A 17,298-nucleotide genomic window follows, 5' to 3' on the forward strand; every position below is an offset into this window, starting at 1 on the left:
CACTTCTAGATTGTGCATACCAGGGACTCAAAGGCATCTTTATCTTTGAGGCGTTCCTCCTCTCTTTTAAACTCGTCCATCGTTTCTAGCTGCTCGATGTGGGCAGACGACTGGGGAGGCTCGCTTCTCCCAAGCCTTCTCACCTCGAGGTGGATGTCAACTAGCTTTGTCAAAACTTTTTTTTGAAATTCTGAAAACAAAAAGTACCACATATGTAAAAGTCTCCATGTCGGTTTAAACTGCTGACAAGAAGCCAATTAGAAAATTACGCTACCGTTATCCTTAAACAGATGTTCAAAGTTAGACCTACTAATGCTGTATGTCCTGTTCAATTCATTTTTATAGTTTTTGATACCAGCTCTAACACTTCAGTACTTACTTGCCATGGACATTGGAAATCGTAGGTCCCTACAAGGCCCTGTACTGGCTTCATGTGCAGAGGATTGCTCTGAGAAAGACCTCTCAGAGGATCTTTGGATGGGCGTGTCATAATCTGAAAGACGAAATGTGTCTATTACATTATTGTTCGTAATATGGATATTGCTCTTGTAGCAAGTTGTGTGCCTCTGCTGTACTCAGCAGTCAGTGCAAAAAGACCTATATACTTTTAGCCATGATGATACTTGATAGAGAATAAATTAAGGTCAACCATGAAGCTCAGAATCTTAAAACCAGTTGTTAAAAATATGCACTATAACATGGCTGCTACTTTAGAACATTTACACTCTTGCCACAGTGAATTGCATTCGGAGGAATACCTTCTTTAGACAAATCGCTGTGCCTGGACTGCTTGTGTCCCATCTCGTGGCTCTGCCTGGACCCGTGGCTCTGCCTGGACCCGTGGCTCTGCCTGGAGCCGTGGCTCTCCCTGGAGCCGTGGCTCTCCCTGTCGCTGGGCTGGGATCCATCACTGTGGCTGGACTGGGATCCATCACTGTGGCTGGACTGGTGGCTGGACCCAGCACCCCTCGACTGACTGGCATGGTTTATTGTCGAATGTCCATAGTCTGAAAAACAAACCTTGAGTTAATTTAGAGTTAAATGCAGGTTTATGGAAATACAGAAGAAATATGCTCTGAGATTCAACTGGATTTACACATAATGTGGTTAATTAAATTGTTTGTGGTTGATAAAATGATTTGGTGTTTGAGGAGACTGGTTTAATGTGATTACTCACTGCCTGTGGACCTGTCCCTGGACCCAGCACCCTGGACCGTGTGAGACCTGGCTGAATTTGAATGTCCAGTGTCTGAAAATTAGCACATGTAAATTATTAACAATGATTTTGTAACTACCTTCATGTTATAAATATGCAAAAAGATGTACGAAATTAGTAGATTCAAGTGATGGATACTTACCAGTGACTTTTTTGCTAGCAGACTCCATCTGGATGGACTTTGTCACCTTTGTTGGTGGAATGGGAAAAGAGGGCGCCTTGATAATGGCACCTAGACAGATGCAGTTTATTAAATAAATGGGAGTACCAGTCATAAAAAAAAAATAAAAAAAGCATGTGATATTAAAACATTGCAATTCTATAAGAACTACATAGGTGTGCAATGTTAACAGCTTGGGAAATCACTACCAGTCACGTTCTCTTCTTCCTCCAAATCGTCAGATTCTGTAATTGTACAAATTAACATTTACTTTTTTTTTTTTAAGTGACTTAAAACTAGAGTGCCTCAAATGAATTCAATGTATAGAATTTGATTCTGAACAATTATCATAGAAGCATACCGAGAACATAGTCATCAAACTTGCGTTTGGTCTTTTTCCTTCCTTGTACTTCATTTTCTTCCTCCTCCTCAACACAGCTCGTCATGTCATAATCATCACATTCATGAATGTTAACTGTAAGGTTAAAGACACAGACACTACAATTACAATAAAAATGACCATACTACTAGCATCTTGATAAGGGTGCTCACCTGACAATTTTTGCCTTACAATTTTTATTTTGACAGAGGAATGAATCTCATTAGATCATTTGCAAAAACTTACCAGAGGTCATTTTACGCTTCACCAAGGTGAATGTCATCCAGTCATCCTGAGGGGGGTGTAGATTGAGGAAAGCTGCCCTTTCCCCTTTTTTTGGCCATCTAATAGTTTTGTTGTCGACATCAATCCAGTTGTCTGGGGCAGTTCCCTCCACTTCCTTGCCATGCTCCACCCACACAGCCCTGGCATACACCATGATCTGGCAAGTAAAAGCACATTCATAAAGTGTTAGCACTTTTCCACACCACTTATCTATGAAACTGCTACAAACAAACACAAATGCCACCAGAAATGGATTATATATAATATATATAATTCTCCTCCACCACACCGCATTATTGTGAGTATATATGTACCTAAGTGCTTCTGCCCAATTTCAAACATTGTTTAACATTGTTGAATCCACCTTTAAGTGTTCTGAACTCAGTTATAACAAAATATAGAATGGTAAATCTACAAAGAGGTTAATTAAGATAAAACTGCCAACCTTCAAATTCTGTGTTCTATACCATGGAGGAGAGGTATGAGGACAGAACCACCATTTTCATGAGGGAGGCAGGCCACCTTGCGGAGCAGATCAGTTTCAAGCAGTTGTCGTCTTTTCATCCTGCCTCGTCCATTTCTTGTGTACACTATATTTAGCAGTTTTGAGCTGCATGGCTTTTCAAACAACGCTGATGTGTTACGCTGGTGCAGGACATCGCATAACACAATCCCATCTCCTCTTCTTTCTCTGATAAAAGCAAATCTTTCACCTCGCAAGAGAAAACAACTGTCCTTTTCCTTTGTAGAAACAAACATTCGGGGCCGTGCTTCAGGCTGTGTTTTGCTCTTGCTAGCGTTTGCATATTCAATCTCTGATAATCGCCTGGTCACCTGCGCAAGGGGATTTTTCCCACTCCGTACATTTTTCTTTATTTGTTGGAGATGGTTTTCAAAAGGGAAACCAGAAATGTCATTCAATGAGCAATTGAAGTGGCGGACATCCTCATGAAGGTGAATCAGTCCATGTACATTGTATACTGAAAAATACTTTCCGTACAGGTCAGCACAGCGGATGACAAAGTGTGAGATGAGTTCATGGGCATATTGAAGGTATGCATTGCGAGTGCTCTCATCAGAGTCCAACATAATTGACATGGCTACTGTCAAAGACAGGAAATGGTAGTATCTTTCAGGAGATAACACATTCTTCAATACAACTGGTCCAGTATACAACAAAAACTGCCGAAATTCTGTGGCCTTCCACCTGTCCAGCTCTTCTAGGCCGCGGGGCTGCCGAGCAAATTCACTAGGCATTTTTCCTCTTAGTCCATTTAGCTTTTGCGATATTTGTTCCTTTTGCCTTACAGATAAGCGGCAAAGTGTTGGGCCCCGAGTCAAGAATATTAACATCCGTCGAACTACTCCCAAGTTGACCATATGCATATAGTCCAAGACAAATGAGCTAACACAAGAAATTCCAGCAGCAATGAAGGGGCTGGTTCCAGTTTGATGGTCATTGTACTCTACTGCACTGAAAGCTTCATCTGTTCGTAAGGGGCACCCCTGTTCATTGAATACCACTCTTCTTGTGACATAAGCACCTTTGGTGATGCATCTCTCACAACTGTGATAGGCATTATGATTCTTAATGCGCTTCAGGTAAGCTCTTGCTGGTGCGTCACAGATCAATGCTTGAATATTAACTGTGTAGCTCTTCTCTTCGTGAATTATACCATTGTCTGTGAGATGTTTACACTCCATCAAAAAATCATCAAGATATTCTTCAAGAGGATACGGTTTCTTGTCTCCACAAAAGAGAGCTACCACAAATGGCTCAAAGTTGTGAAACTTCGCAAGTATTGGCCAGAACTGGACTTTGCTGCTTTTAAAGAGTGGGACACCATCAATATTGATGCTGAGGTTTATTGAATCATGATCATGTCTGAAAGTCATTGTCTGAGTTAGTAAATGGCAAATCCCCTTTTCTAACCCATAATAAATATATTGCCCACCACATTTTGGCTCAGATCCTACGGCTCGTGGTGTAGCAAGGAGTGTTCTTGCATCCTTTGGTAGCAGGTGTCCTTGCTTTCTTAATATTGTCAGTAATTCATTTAAGGATCTTTGTGTGGTTTTGTTCTTTGTTGACCATTGTCTTAAGTTCTCTTCTAAATCGGGAACATCCAATTCAGCATCATCATTTAGAACTTCTTTTTCTGAATCAGAAGACGCATTCTCTACATCAGTGTCAAAGTCTGATTCATCTGTTGTTGAACTTTCAGTTGCTGAATAAATACATTCAAAACTGCTTGCACTGTCAGCCTGGTTATGTAAGCCACAGGTTGATCTATCTTTAACTGATCTCTGACTTTCATGGTCATCATCACTGTCAGAATGCAGGAACTGATCCATCTCTGCCTTCCTTTTGCGCCATGCTTTTAAATAAGCCATCTGTAATACATAGTTTGATCCTGAATTCGATTCTGAAATGTCCTTCCTCACAATAAAATGTTTTGCTATGCCAACAGTTCTCAAAGCTCTAAATCTATGTATGAATAGAATGTCACTGAAAGAGTCATGCATTAGTCAAGGTTTACGTGACGTAGTTGGACTATAGCATAAATTTGATTGATTATACTTTATTTTAAAATTAAAACAAAAATCAGTCATCAGTACTTGTTGGTGTAATGATGAAGAGGGGTTTCAGCTAAGGCTGTGCAATTAATTGAATTTCAATATTGGCTCCCAACAATCACCAAAATAGTATGTTCTAGTATATGTTATTTTTTTGCAAGAACACTCTTATTTTGGCTTGTGTTCTGGATGACACGCGCACATCCGCCCCTTCCGAAGCCATAACTCTCTCAGCTTGAATGTTAAAACAGTTTTTTCTGTATTTTTTATATTTCTATGCATCCCTGTCTGTTTGTTGCTTGTTGTCTGTTAATGTGTATCATCTATGTGCTGCCTTCTTGGCAGAGGTGGAAAGTAACAAATTACATTTACTCGCGTTACGTAATTGAGTAGTTTTTTTGTGTACTTCTACTTTTTCAAGTAGTTTTTAAAATCTGTAATTTTACTTTTACTTAAGTACGTTTTGTTTGAAGTATTGTACTTCGCTACATTTTAAATCACATCCATTACTGAGTAAAAAAAAAATATATATATATTATAATAATAATAGACAAAGTTTAAAAAAAAAAAAAAAAAAAAAAAAAAAAAAATCCGCGCTCCGGAAACTGCTACATTGATTGAAGGGCGGGAGAACAAACGTGCAAAAAAGGTGACGCTGACTCAGCTGGAAGAGAAACGCCCTCGAATTATTATGAAGCAAACCATGGCCAGTAGGCTAGGCTATGTGAATATACTTTAGATGTAGGAAAAACGCGTGGTTAGATATCCAATTTGCTGAAAATGTGGACGCAATGTAGCTCTAAAAGGAGGAAACATAGACCATCTATCCATTAGGGGTGTAACGGTACGCGTATTCGTATTGAACCGTTTGGTACAAGGCTTTCGGTTCGGTGTTAGGTACGCATTTTCAAACCGAACGGTTATTTCAAATTTAAGCGCGTCGTGAGCGCGCTCATAATGTAGAGACGCTGGCGCGACCACAACATCAAATGGCAAACGCAATGTAAGCGGAACGAAACTGAGCTCGTGACGGACCGTTTATCAGTTTGGACCAAAGCAGCGCGAGCCGATCTTATACTACATAGGGCTAAGAGATCCAGTGAAGAAAGCATTTGAATTCGCCACTCAAGTAATAACATCGCTGCGAGATCTTAGTGAGAAACATTCACATTTCTCCGTTATTAACGGATCAAACAGTGCTGACGTGGAAACCAGGAAGAAACATTGTGCCATGAATGAACTATCCAGTGTCCACAGATCAGCAACATTCACCATGGATTACTGTAGTAACACTAACTGCAACTTTGGAAGTTTGGCAGGAATAGTAGGCTACAATTCTTTCAAGTAACGTTATGTCGGATTTATTTCAACATTATGAATAACATTGCTGCCCTCAAATGTTAATCTGAACTAAAATAGTGAACTCTTAACTGTTTTGTTTTATATGCTCCTAATAAGAGTCAATTATAGCTCCATCATTGCTCAAAGAAAAAAAATATACTTTATGATGTTAGATTTCTCTGGCATTTATTTATTTTTGCTGGATTCGAAAACGTACCGAACCGTGACACAAGTGAATTTTGTGAACCGTTACACCCCTGCTATCCATGCAGATAAAGGTATGTCCCGTTTGCAGAGCGCATCCCCGAATCCAGTCATGCAAATGGAATTAACATGCAGATGTCACGTAAAACACGCAATGATGTAGGCTATATGAATAAATTGAAATTATAGCTGTGTTAAACAGTTGATTTTTACCGCTTTCGAATCCATTCAGCCGATCTCCGGGTCTTTAGAAGAATGTCAGTAACCAGACAGTTTTTGGTCCCATTGACTTCCATAGTAGGAAAAAATATATACTATGGAAGTCAATGGGTCCAGTCAATGTGACATTCTTCTAAAGACCCGGAGATCGGCTGAATGGATTCAAAAACGGTAAGAGTCCACTGTTTAACTCTGGGGGAGTTGTAAAATTAGCCTATTTCCAAAAAAAAGTGGAGTATCCCTTTAATGATAATTCAATTTTAAACAATATTACTAACAGTCAATACATTTTATTGTGGTTTATAGTGAAAACGGTAATTGTCCCATCCCTATTCCGGAGTGTTAACAACTTAGTGTTAACTAATAATTGTTGAAAACTGGTACTACCAACAACATTAGTGCATTCCTGGAACTGGGCCTTAATGTATTTGAGATACATAATAGTGGTTTCAATACTGACCAAAATAATTGTGATTATGATTTTTTACATAATCGAGCAGCCCTAGTTTGTGCTCAAACCAAACTAGTTCCTAGTACAATTGATTTCGTTTGAGAAACAACATACGATAAAGGTTTTCTGCTTCAACATAAACTTACCTCTTTTTCTGTCTTTATTGCTTCAACCTAAAAAAGAGATGAAGAATATTTCAAATTCTACAACTATTTTATATACAGAAATATACAGATCAGGGGCCGTATTAAAAAAAAATATCTTATGACTAAAAATGTGCCAATTTAGGATAAACTCTTAAAATTAATGGGCATATCAGTTCAACATTTAAGACTTTTTCTAAGAGTATTTCAGAAAACATTTTAGCTACGAGGACACACAGTTAATTCTCATACTGTATTTTCAGAAAGTTTTGGAATATTTATTCTCTCCCCAAATTCGTCACTAATAAAACACAATAAAAAAATAATTTAATGGGTAAGATTTTGTTTATAATATAAATGTTTTGCCATTATTTTATTTTTTTTACATATAAGTCAAACAAAATTACAATTTTAACAATATTTCAAGTGTAATCTTTCTTTGTAAAAGCATACATTTTATCATACATATTTCAAAGGATTTGAATTGGAACAAACGTTACCTACTTTATTTTTGACAAAAGACTATATATTTAGTCTAGTTTACAGTAAAAAAAATTATAATCTATCCAAAACTATTTTTGTCTATTTTTGACAAATATGTTTAGACAATTTTCGTTTACTAGTTTTGGATAGATTATACAATTTTTACTTTAACCTAGACTAAATATATAGTATATTTAGTCTAGTTTACAGTAAAAAAAATTATAATCTACCCAAAACTAGTAAACGAAAATTGTCTAAACATATTTCGTCTGTAACATATCATTTTTATGATACATTAATATAGAGCATATACATTTTAATTTGCAGTTATACGTTGCTTACAAATACATATTTAAATGTCGTGATTTTATATTTAAACACTCATTTTGCGGTTTTTCAGACATTATTTCATATAGCGATTAGAACAATTTAACACATAAGAATAACTTACTATTCACAGCTGGATCCAATGCTCCTCGAAGTGAAAATAATCCACTTCTGAGGTCGATTTTTCCAAGATTAACATTATATTAACTTACTATTACGCAATAATTATTCCTAATATCGTCACAAGACGACATAAAGTACATGAATCTGATTAAATTTGATATGTTTTATCGAGCTGATGTGGACATTGACAGGTTTTCGTGGATTGCCTCAGAACATTTGCTTGAAAAGCACGCGCTCTTCACGTGTTCACATATTAGGCCTACGTTAGCAGATGAGAGAACGACGGACATCGCTCTCTTTTATACAGATTACATAAACAGAAAATATTTATATTAGTTTAGAATTCGATCATTTAAAAGTAGACACTTATATTATTAAGATATATTGCTTAAATGCCTCTGTTTGCTGAGTTTTGTTTAAGATTAGACACGTGCTCCAGAAAAAAAGTTAACGGAGGGTCAGAATTATGTTTAAGCACAGTTTTGTTTCGATAAATTTGTAATTTTTTCCCACATTTCTTAAGTCTGTATGCAACGCCGGCGCGTTTGTCGACCCCGCGCAAAATGCCTCCGTTTTAAGAAGTATTTCAAGGTATTAAGAGGCATATGTGACTTAATTCACTTCATCTGATGTCAACTGAATAACATATCAAATTAATGTTTTTTTTGTACTTACCTGATTTCGTTCAATAAAAGCAGAGTTTCTGGATATCAACGTGTCTCCAGCCTCGCTTGATACCTTTCAGGTGACGTTGCGGTGTGGCGTATATCGTGGCGATTCTTCTTCTTTGGTTTTTTTCTTTAACGGTGGTCGCAAAATTGTCGCAAACTGTTTTAGTGCGCCACGATGCCACCGTGCCACCCCCAGTTTATGAATGATCATGCTTATGCTATTATTATTATTATTATGAAGAAAATAATAATTTTCATAATAATATTTTCTTAATACACTACTGGTCAAAAGTTTTAGATTGGTACGATTTTTTATGTTTTTAAAATAAGTATTTTCTGCTCACCAAGGCTGCATTTATTTTATAAAAAACAATAATAAAAAAAAAAATATCATTGTGAAATATTATGAAAATATAAAATGACTGTTCTCTTACGAGAGGTCTCTCGTACTGCGTAAGATATCTTACGCTAGGGGAAAATCCTTTTTCCGCGAGATATTGAAGCCAAAAATTATCCTTAATTTTGTAATAATGCAAAACGCGTTGCAGCAGCAATGCAGACATAGGCGAGACAGCTCGCGCGCCTATTGGCTGCTCTGCGGCAACTGCAGCAGCCTATCGAGCGAGGCCTGGCGTGACGTCAGACCCAATCAGGGCACTTCGCGCCCGCTGCGTCACGTCCCGCCGAAATGGGCGTGGTCTAGGCCTATAAATATCGCTCGCAGGCAGCTATTATCTGATTTTTCATCCTTCAAGCGAAGCACACGCATCGCTGGAGCTGGATTAGGAGCCGCGCCGTCGAGAGAGAGCACCTTCAGCGGGACGAGTCACTGAAGTCGCTGGCCGCGCCGCCTTCCTGCCTTCCTGCTGCGCTTTCCGGCGCTTATATCCTTCTCTTTATTACACTGTATTTCTGTGTGTGTGTGTCGCCGCTGCGACACACATTTCTAAAAGAGCTAGCGTCTTTTTAAAGATGCCTTCCTGCGGCTCGTGCAGAGCCACACTCAGCGACGGGGACCGCCACGTGATCTGCGTTTCCTGCCTGGGTGAGGAACATGCAGCTCTCGCGCTCGCTGACGGCGGATGCCCTCACTGCGAGCTGATGGCAATGGCGACTCTGAGGACTCGCCTAGCCGTCTTCACCGAGACTGCTCCCCCGCCCGCCGTGGCGTCGCGCCGTAAAAAGCGCCGTGCCCAGCGGGCCCCGGAACCCTCCCTCAGCCGCCAAAGCTCGCCGGTTCGCCCGCTTGCTTCCCCGGCTTCTTCTGTTTCGCTTCCTGACGGACAGCGGCCGCCGTCTGCCGCCGCTTCCGTTGATATCGCGGATGAGGAAGCCCTGCTGGGAGAGGATGATTCCTGCTCTATCCTGGCGTCAGGCAGTGAGGATTGGGCGGGCTCTGAGGACCCCGCGCCCCCTGCCCGCACTTCGTCAGGCAAAAGAGCTTCCATCGAGACGGAACTCATGCGAGTACTCGCACAGGCCGCGGCGAGCCTCGGCCTCGAGTGGTCTTCGCCTGAGCAGCCCGCTCACAACCGGCTGGATGGATTTTTCCTGCCTGGGGAGCGCGCTTCACCTGTGTCCAGACCGGCGCCCTTTCTTCCTGAGTTACACGAAGAAGTCGCCAAGTCCTGGAGCGCCCCCTATTCTGCTAGAGTGCGTCCTGCTGTTTCTTTGGCATTCTCCGCCGTTGACGATGCCAAGAACAAAGGATACCTCTCGCTGCCGCCGGTTGAAGAGGCGATAGCGGCCCACTTATGCCCGCCCTCCGCTGGACGGCGCGCTAAGCCGGCCCTACCCTCTAAAGCTTGCCGCACGACGTCGAGCTTGCTCCACCGCGCTTTCTCCGCCGCCGGGCAAGCTGCGTCAGCGTTGCATACCATGGCAACGCTCCAGATCTTCCAGGCCGATCTCCTCCGTAAGCTGGATGAGGAAGGACCTGACGCGATCTGCGTGCCGGACTTAAGGAGTGCCACGGACCTCGCCCTTCGTGCTACTAAGTCCGCAGCGCAAGCCATTGGACGGACTATGGCTTCTCTCACCGTGTCTGAGAGACATCTATGGCTGACGCTCTCGGAAATGGCCGAGTCTGAGCGCACCGCGTTCCTCGACGCCCCGCTTTCCGCCGCAGGCCTCTTCGGATCCTCCGTCAAAGATTTCGCGGAGAGATTCGCAGAGGTACAGAAAGCGTCTCAGGCTATGAAGCACTTCCTCCCGAAGCGCTCCAGCTCTGCAGCAGGCCGTGCGAAACCGTCTGCTCAGAGCTCACAGCCACAGCCACCGTCCACTGCCTCCACTTCACAGCGCCGCCAGGCCAGAAGCGCGAGACCGCGCTCCCGCTCATCCGGTCGCCGCCCCGCAGGACGCGGCCCGCGACCTAAGGTTACGGTGAAGCCCGAGGCCCCGAAGTCGTCCTAGCACAGCTAGGAAAACGACGGTGTTCCAGTCCCGCTGCGGCCGGACTCACACCAAAGCTATTCGCTCGTCCAGTTCCAGAAAATGTGACTGTTCCAGTGTTTTCTGCAGCCAACAAGTCGGTTCTGTCACCCGCTTGCCTGCACACAAATGCCGTTTTCACGGCTACCCAGATAAATCCCCAAAAGAGCGTATTTTCTGGTGTCCCGGCCACGGCCGATGGTGTTTCGTGTGTAGTAAGAATGCCCACTGCCCAGTGCCCATCCCTACACATAAGCACAGCCTGTCACACAGGGCTCGCGCACATAAAACCGACTCAGGTCGGTTGCGCTTCAAACATGGTGAATGTGCCCACTACCCAGTGCCCACTAACACCACGTTACGCATGTCTCACGGTTTCTGTAAAAACGAAACCAACATGCACTCGCTTCACGCAAGCGAACAATGTTTTCGGTGTGATAAATGTGCCCGCTGTCCCGCGCCCACATCCACACATAGACATAACAGTTCCCACGGGAACCGCCCAGCCCTCCCCCTCGCGGTTAACCACCGTAGAGGAGTCGAGCGCGGGCAATCTGCCCGCTGTCATCAGCGCGCCCCATGCCTCAAATGTCACGAGCGACACGCTTGTGTTACAGCACACAGAAGCTTCTCCATCGCTGAGCGAGCGGAGCGCGCTTTGTATTCGACCCCTAGCTATCCATGCAGACGCATGGGCAAAGCTGCCCGGGGTTTCGAAGTGGGTGCTGAACATTATAAAAAGAGGCTATTCGCTGCAGTTTCGCCGACGCCCTCGCCGCTATGTGGCGCGCGTCGAGACCACGGTAAAAACAGAAGTAGCACATCTACTTCGAGCCGAAGTGACGAAACTATTGAGAAAAGGGGCCATAGAACCCCTCTCTCAAGATCAGAGCGAAGGAGGGCTATACAGCAGATACTTCCTGGTACCGAAAAAAGACGGGGGTCTCAGACCCATACTAGATCTAAGGCAACTGAACAAAGTGCTTGTGAAGCGACAGTTCAGGATGCTCACGACCAGGCAAATCCTTGTGCAGATTCGCCAAGGAGATTGGTTTGTGTCAATAGATCTGAAAGACGCGTATTTTCAAATACAGATAGCGTCACGTCACAGGCGATTTTTGAGATTCGCCTTCGAGGGCCAGGCATATCAGTACACAGTCCTGCCGTTCGGTTTGTCCCTAGCACCCCGTACATTTACGAAGTGCATGGACGCGGCGCTCGCACCCCTCAGAATGAGAGGCATGCGAGTGCTGAATTATTTGGACGATTGGCTGATTCTAGCGCAATCTCGCGCAGTGCTCATAGAACACACGACCATTTTACTCGATCACCTCGAGGATTTGGGTCTGAGTGTCAATTGGGCGAAGAGCTCCCTGTCACCCAGTCAGAAAATATCTTTCCTGGGCACAGAACTGGACTCACTATCCATGATAGCGCGACTATCACAACGGCGCGCGGTAGACATTCGACGCACAGCGAACTCTTTTCGCTGCGGCGCGTCTGTCCCGCTCAAAAGATTTCAGAAGATGCTAGGTCTCATGGCCTCAGCATCGTCAGTACTCCAGCTGGGTCTGCTCCGCATGCGCCCGCTGCAGTTTTGGCTGAAAGCGCGAGTCCCACGCAAAGCGTGGGCACCCGGTTTGCTTCGCCTCAGGGTCAATCAGAAATGCGTTACAGCGCTGAAACCCTGGAAAGCGAACGACTGGTACCAATCAGGTGTAAGCCTGGGGACTTCCTCGAGGGTGAAAGTGGTGTCCACGGACGCGTCCACCTCGGGATGGGGAGCGCTGCTCGAGGGCAGACCGTTCTTCGGCCAGTGGTCAGAACGGGAGAAGCTCCTGCACATAAACTGCCTCGAAATGCTGGCAGTAGACAACGCGCTGACGCGTTTTTGTCCCCAAATAAAAGGTCACCACGTCTTGGTCCGCTCGGACAACATGTCTGTGGTATCCTACATAAATCGCCAGGGCGGCATCAGATCCGAGAAACTGTACAGGCTGGCAGAACGCCTCCTGGTATGGGCTCAGTGCAACCTGCGCTCGCTCAGAGCAGCGCACGTGCCAGGGATCATGAATATAGGACCAGACAGACTGTCCAGGAACAACGTTCCGGCAGGCGAATGGTCCCTACACCCACAGACAGTCCAACTGCTGTGGAAGAAATTCGGCAGAGCGGAAGTGGACCTGTTCGCGTCTCAAGAAAACGCTCACTGTCAAGAATTTTTCTCCAAGAGCAGGAGCGCGCTGGCCCATGTGTGGCCCCGCCGCCCGCTCTATGCTTTTCCCCCCGTCTCTCTCCTGCCTCAGGTGATAGAACGGATCAGGGAAGAAGGATGCTCAGTACTGCTGGTAGCACCGTTCTGGAAAAACCAACCTTGGTTCCCAGCCGTGATGCAGTTAGCAAGTACTGCCCCGTGGCCAGTACCAGTGAGGAGAGATCTCCTCTCACAGGCCCGCGGCTCGATCTGGCATCCTCACCCGGATCTATGGTCCCTTCATGTCTGGGCCATCAACGGGTACATGTTGGACTCCCTAAAGGAGTATTAAACACGATCACGCAGGCTAGAGCTCCGTCTACAAGACGACTCTATTCTTCGAAATGGTCAGTGTTTTCGGGCTGGTGCACAGCCCGTGGTGTGTCACCCACAAATTGTGATGTGACGGAGGTGCTTTCCTTCCTACAAGAGCTGTTGGATGGGGGCAGGGCCCCCTCCACGCTCAAAGTTTATGTGGCGGCTATAGCAGCGTTCTCAGAAACAACGCTTGGTCAGTCAATAGGAAGGAACGATTTAGTCATCCGCTTCCTTAAAGGAGCTAGGAGACTGAATCCTCCCAGACCTCCCTCAGTCCCCGTATGGGACCTTTCTACGGTTCTGGAAGCCATGAAAGGTGCGCCATTTGAGCCTTTACAGTCAATCGATTTGAAACACCTGTCTTTCAAAACGGTGTTTTTGCTGGCTCTCGCTTCGGTGAAGCGCATAGGGGATCTGCACGCGCTCTCTGTGAGCGCGGCGTGCATGGAGTTTGGGCCCAATGACTCAAAAGTTATACTCAAACCTAAGCACGGTTATGTTCCAAAATCCCTCAACACACCGTTTAGGGCGCAGATTATCTCTCTGTCAGCCCTACCGGTCCCTGATGAGGAAAGAGACGCGAGCCTCCTTTGCCCAGTCAGGGCATTACGAGCTTATGTGTCTCGCTCGTCTGTTTTCAGACAGACGGAACAGCTCTTTGTTTCGTTTAGCGGACGTTCTAAGGGACTAGCCGCGTCGAAACAGAGCCTATCCAGATGGATAGTTGATGCTATAGCGCTGGCATACGCCTCCAAGGGCATGCAGTGCCCTTTGGGTGTCAGAGCGCATTCCACAAGAGGCATGGCCTCTTCGTGGGCTTGGTCGAGTGGGATTGCCTTGCAAGATATTTGTATGGCGGCAGGCTGGGCCTCCCCGTCTACATTTGTAAGGTTCTATAACCTAGAGGTTCCCGCCCTGCAGGCCAGGCTGCTGTCGGTCTAGACTACCAGTATTATCTGACCTGATGCGTTCAGCTCAGAATGCTGCGTTTACTGAGCACAGCTCAATTTTCGACAGTTTAAAGCTGGGCAAACTGTGTAAGACCCACATTTTTTTCCATCAGTTCAGGCCGTACCCCGCCCTGTCTGTATGATGAAATTTGCGTCCCTTCGACGCTACTTTATGTGGAAAGTGAGGCTGCACCCCTCCTTCTTCCCGGACTCTCTGTGAGTTCACTGAGTGATTGTGCACTATATGTACCCCGGGCTTTCACCCTTGGGTCTTTGGTGTCAGATCTCAGCACGCACGGCGTTTTACACTGGGTCCCCTAGCGTAAGATATCTTACGCAGTACGAGAGACCTCTCGTAAGAGAACGTACTCGGTTACTAACGTAACCTCGGTTCTCTCTAGAAGAGGGACCGAGTACTGCGTATCTTGCCGTGCATGCACACGCTCTGGTTGCTTCGATGATGAAAAACCAGATAATAGCTGCCTGCGAGCGATATTTATAGGCCTAGACCACGCCCATTTCGGCGGGACGTGACGCAGCGGGCGCGAAGTGCCCTGATTGGGTCTGACGTCACGCCAGGCCTCGCTCGATAGGCTGCTGCAGTTGCCGCAGAGCAGCCAATAGGCGCGCGAGCTGTCTCGCCTATGTCTGCATTGCTGCTGCAACGCGTTTTGCATTATTACAAAATTAAGGATAATTTTTGGCTTCAATATCTCGCGGAAAAAGGATTTTCCCCTAGCGTAAGATATCTTACGCAGTACTCGGTCCCTCTTCTAGAGAGAACCGAGGTTACGTTAGTAACCGAGTACGTTTTCTACTTCAGTATATTTTAAAATGTCATTTATTCCTCAGATGAAAGCTGAATTTTCAACATCATTACTCCAGTCTTCAATGTCACATGATCCTTCAGAAATCACTCTAATATGCTGATTTTATGCTAAAAAACATTCATTATTATTTTCAATGTTGAAAACAGTTGTGTACAATTTTTTTTTTCAAAATTCTTTGATGAATAGAAAGTTCAAAAGAACAGCATTTATTTAAAATAGAATATTTTCTAACATTATAAATGTCTTTACTGTAACGTTTGATCAGTTTAACTCATCCTTAATGAATAAAAGTATTGATTTATTTTATTTATTTCCCCCAAAAATAAAATTAAAATTCTTACTGACCCCAAACTTTTGAAGGGTAGTGTTTAATGTTACAAAAGCTTTCCATTTCAGATAAATGCTGTTCTTTTGAACTTTCTATTCATCATAGCATCATGAAAAAACATTTTTCAACATTGATAATAATCATAAATGTTTCTTGAGCATCAAATTATCATATTAGAATGATTTCTGAAGTATCATGTGACACTGAAGACTGGATTATCTGCTGAATATTCAGCTTTGATCATAAATTACACTTAACTATACCCTTAACTATACACTTAACCAACCTGAGAGTCCTTTCCTCTATTCCTGCCACATTCTCATAACTTCTTTCTTATTAATGATTATAACTTCCTACTTGCTGTAACTTTCTGTATAACTTTGCTGTATTTTGTGCTAGGGTTAACAACCCTAACCCTAAATTTTCCTCTTGACTATCATATTCACATCATGCTATGTTGATCAGGTACCAGCAACTATTACATAAACCAGTATTCATGTTTCCTCTATTATATTGTTCCTGCCACATTCTCATAACTTCTTTCATTATTATAGATTTAGCTTCTGATTTTCCTACTTTGCGGTATATTGAAATATTTTGAAGTAGGATTAGGGTTACCCTAACCCTAACCCTAATCTCACACATATTTGCTATATTTGTTCATCCGTAAAGGATTCTGTGTCCTCCAATGACATCAGGACATGGTCAAACTAATAACTGCAGTATAGGCTATGTGCTAAATCAACATTGAATTAGGAGTTTTTACAAAAAACAAAAATACACATATGATCTCACTCCAACATTTTCAATATAAATCTGTAATATTTTAGGCCCTTTGTGGGCTCAACCATATGTGCAAGATCCAGATAATCATGAATCGTGCTCTGCACCACTTGATAGTGGGTTGTAATTCTACTGAATTGCTTTTAATGCTGGAAATGTGCATGCACTGAATGTGCAAGTTTGAGCACACATTCTTCCAAACTAAATAAATTTCAGAAATTTCACAGTTCCCATTTCTTAATCCATATAAATTAAAGAAATTGTAAATAATTGATTCATTCCACAGACGTCCAAAAGAGTCCCTAGTCAGACTTTCAGATTTTGAACCCATTTTGCATGTCCTCAGACGTTCATAGGGGGTCCTAGTCAGACGTTCAGATTTTGAACCCATTTTGCATGTCCACAGACGTCCATATGGGGTCCTAGTCAGATGTTCAGATTTTGAACATGTTTTGCACATTTTGCACGTCCACAGCCGTCAAAAAGTCCCCAGTCAAAATATTGATCCAGTTTTGCACGTCCATAGATGTCCAAAAGAGTCCCTAGTCAGACGTTCAGATTTTGAACCTGTTTTGCACGTCCACAGACGTCCAAAAGAGTCCCTTAGTCAGACGTTTAAATATTGAACCAGTTTTGCACGTCCATAGACGTCCAAAAGAGTCCCTAGTCAGACGTTCAGATTTTGAACCTGTTTTGCACGTCCACAGACGTCCAAAAGAGTCCCTTAGTCAGACGTTTAAATATTGAACCAGTTTTGCACGTCCATAGACGTCCAAAAGAGTCCCTAGTCAGACGTTCAGATTTTGAACCAGTTTTGCACGTC

The sequence above is a fragment of the Leuciscus leuciscus genome (assembly GCF_965113295.1).
Source record: "Leuciscus leuciscus genome assembly, chromosome: 13".
Lineage (NCBI taxonomy): Eukaryota > Metazoa > Chordata > Actinopteri > Cypriniformes > Leuciscidae > Leuciscus > Leuciscus leuciscus.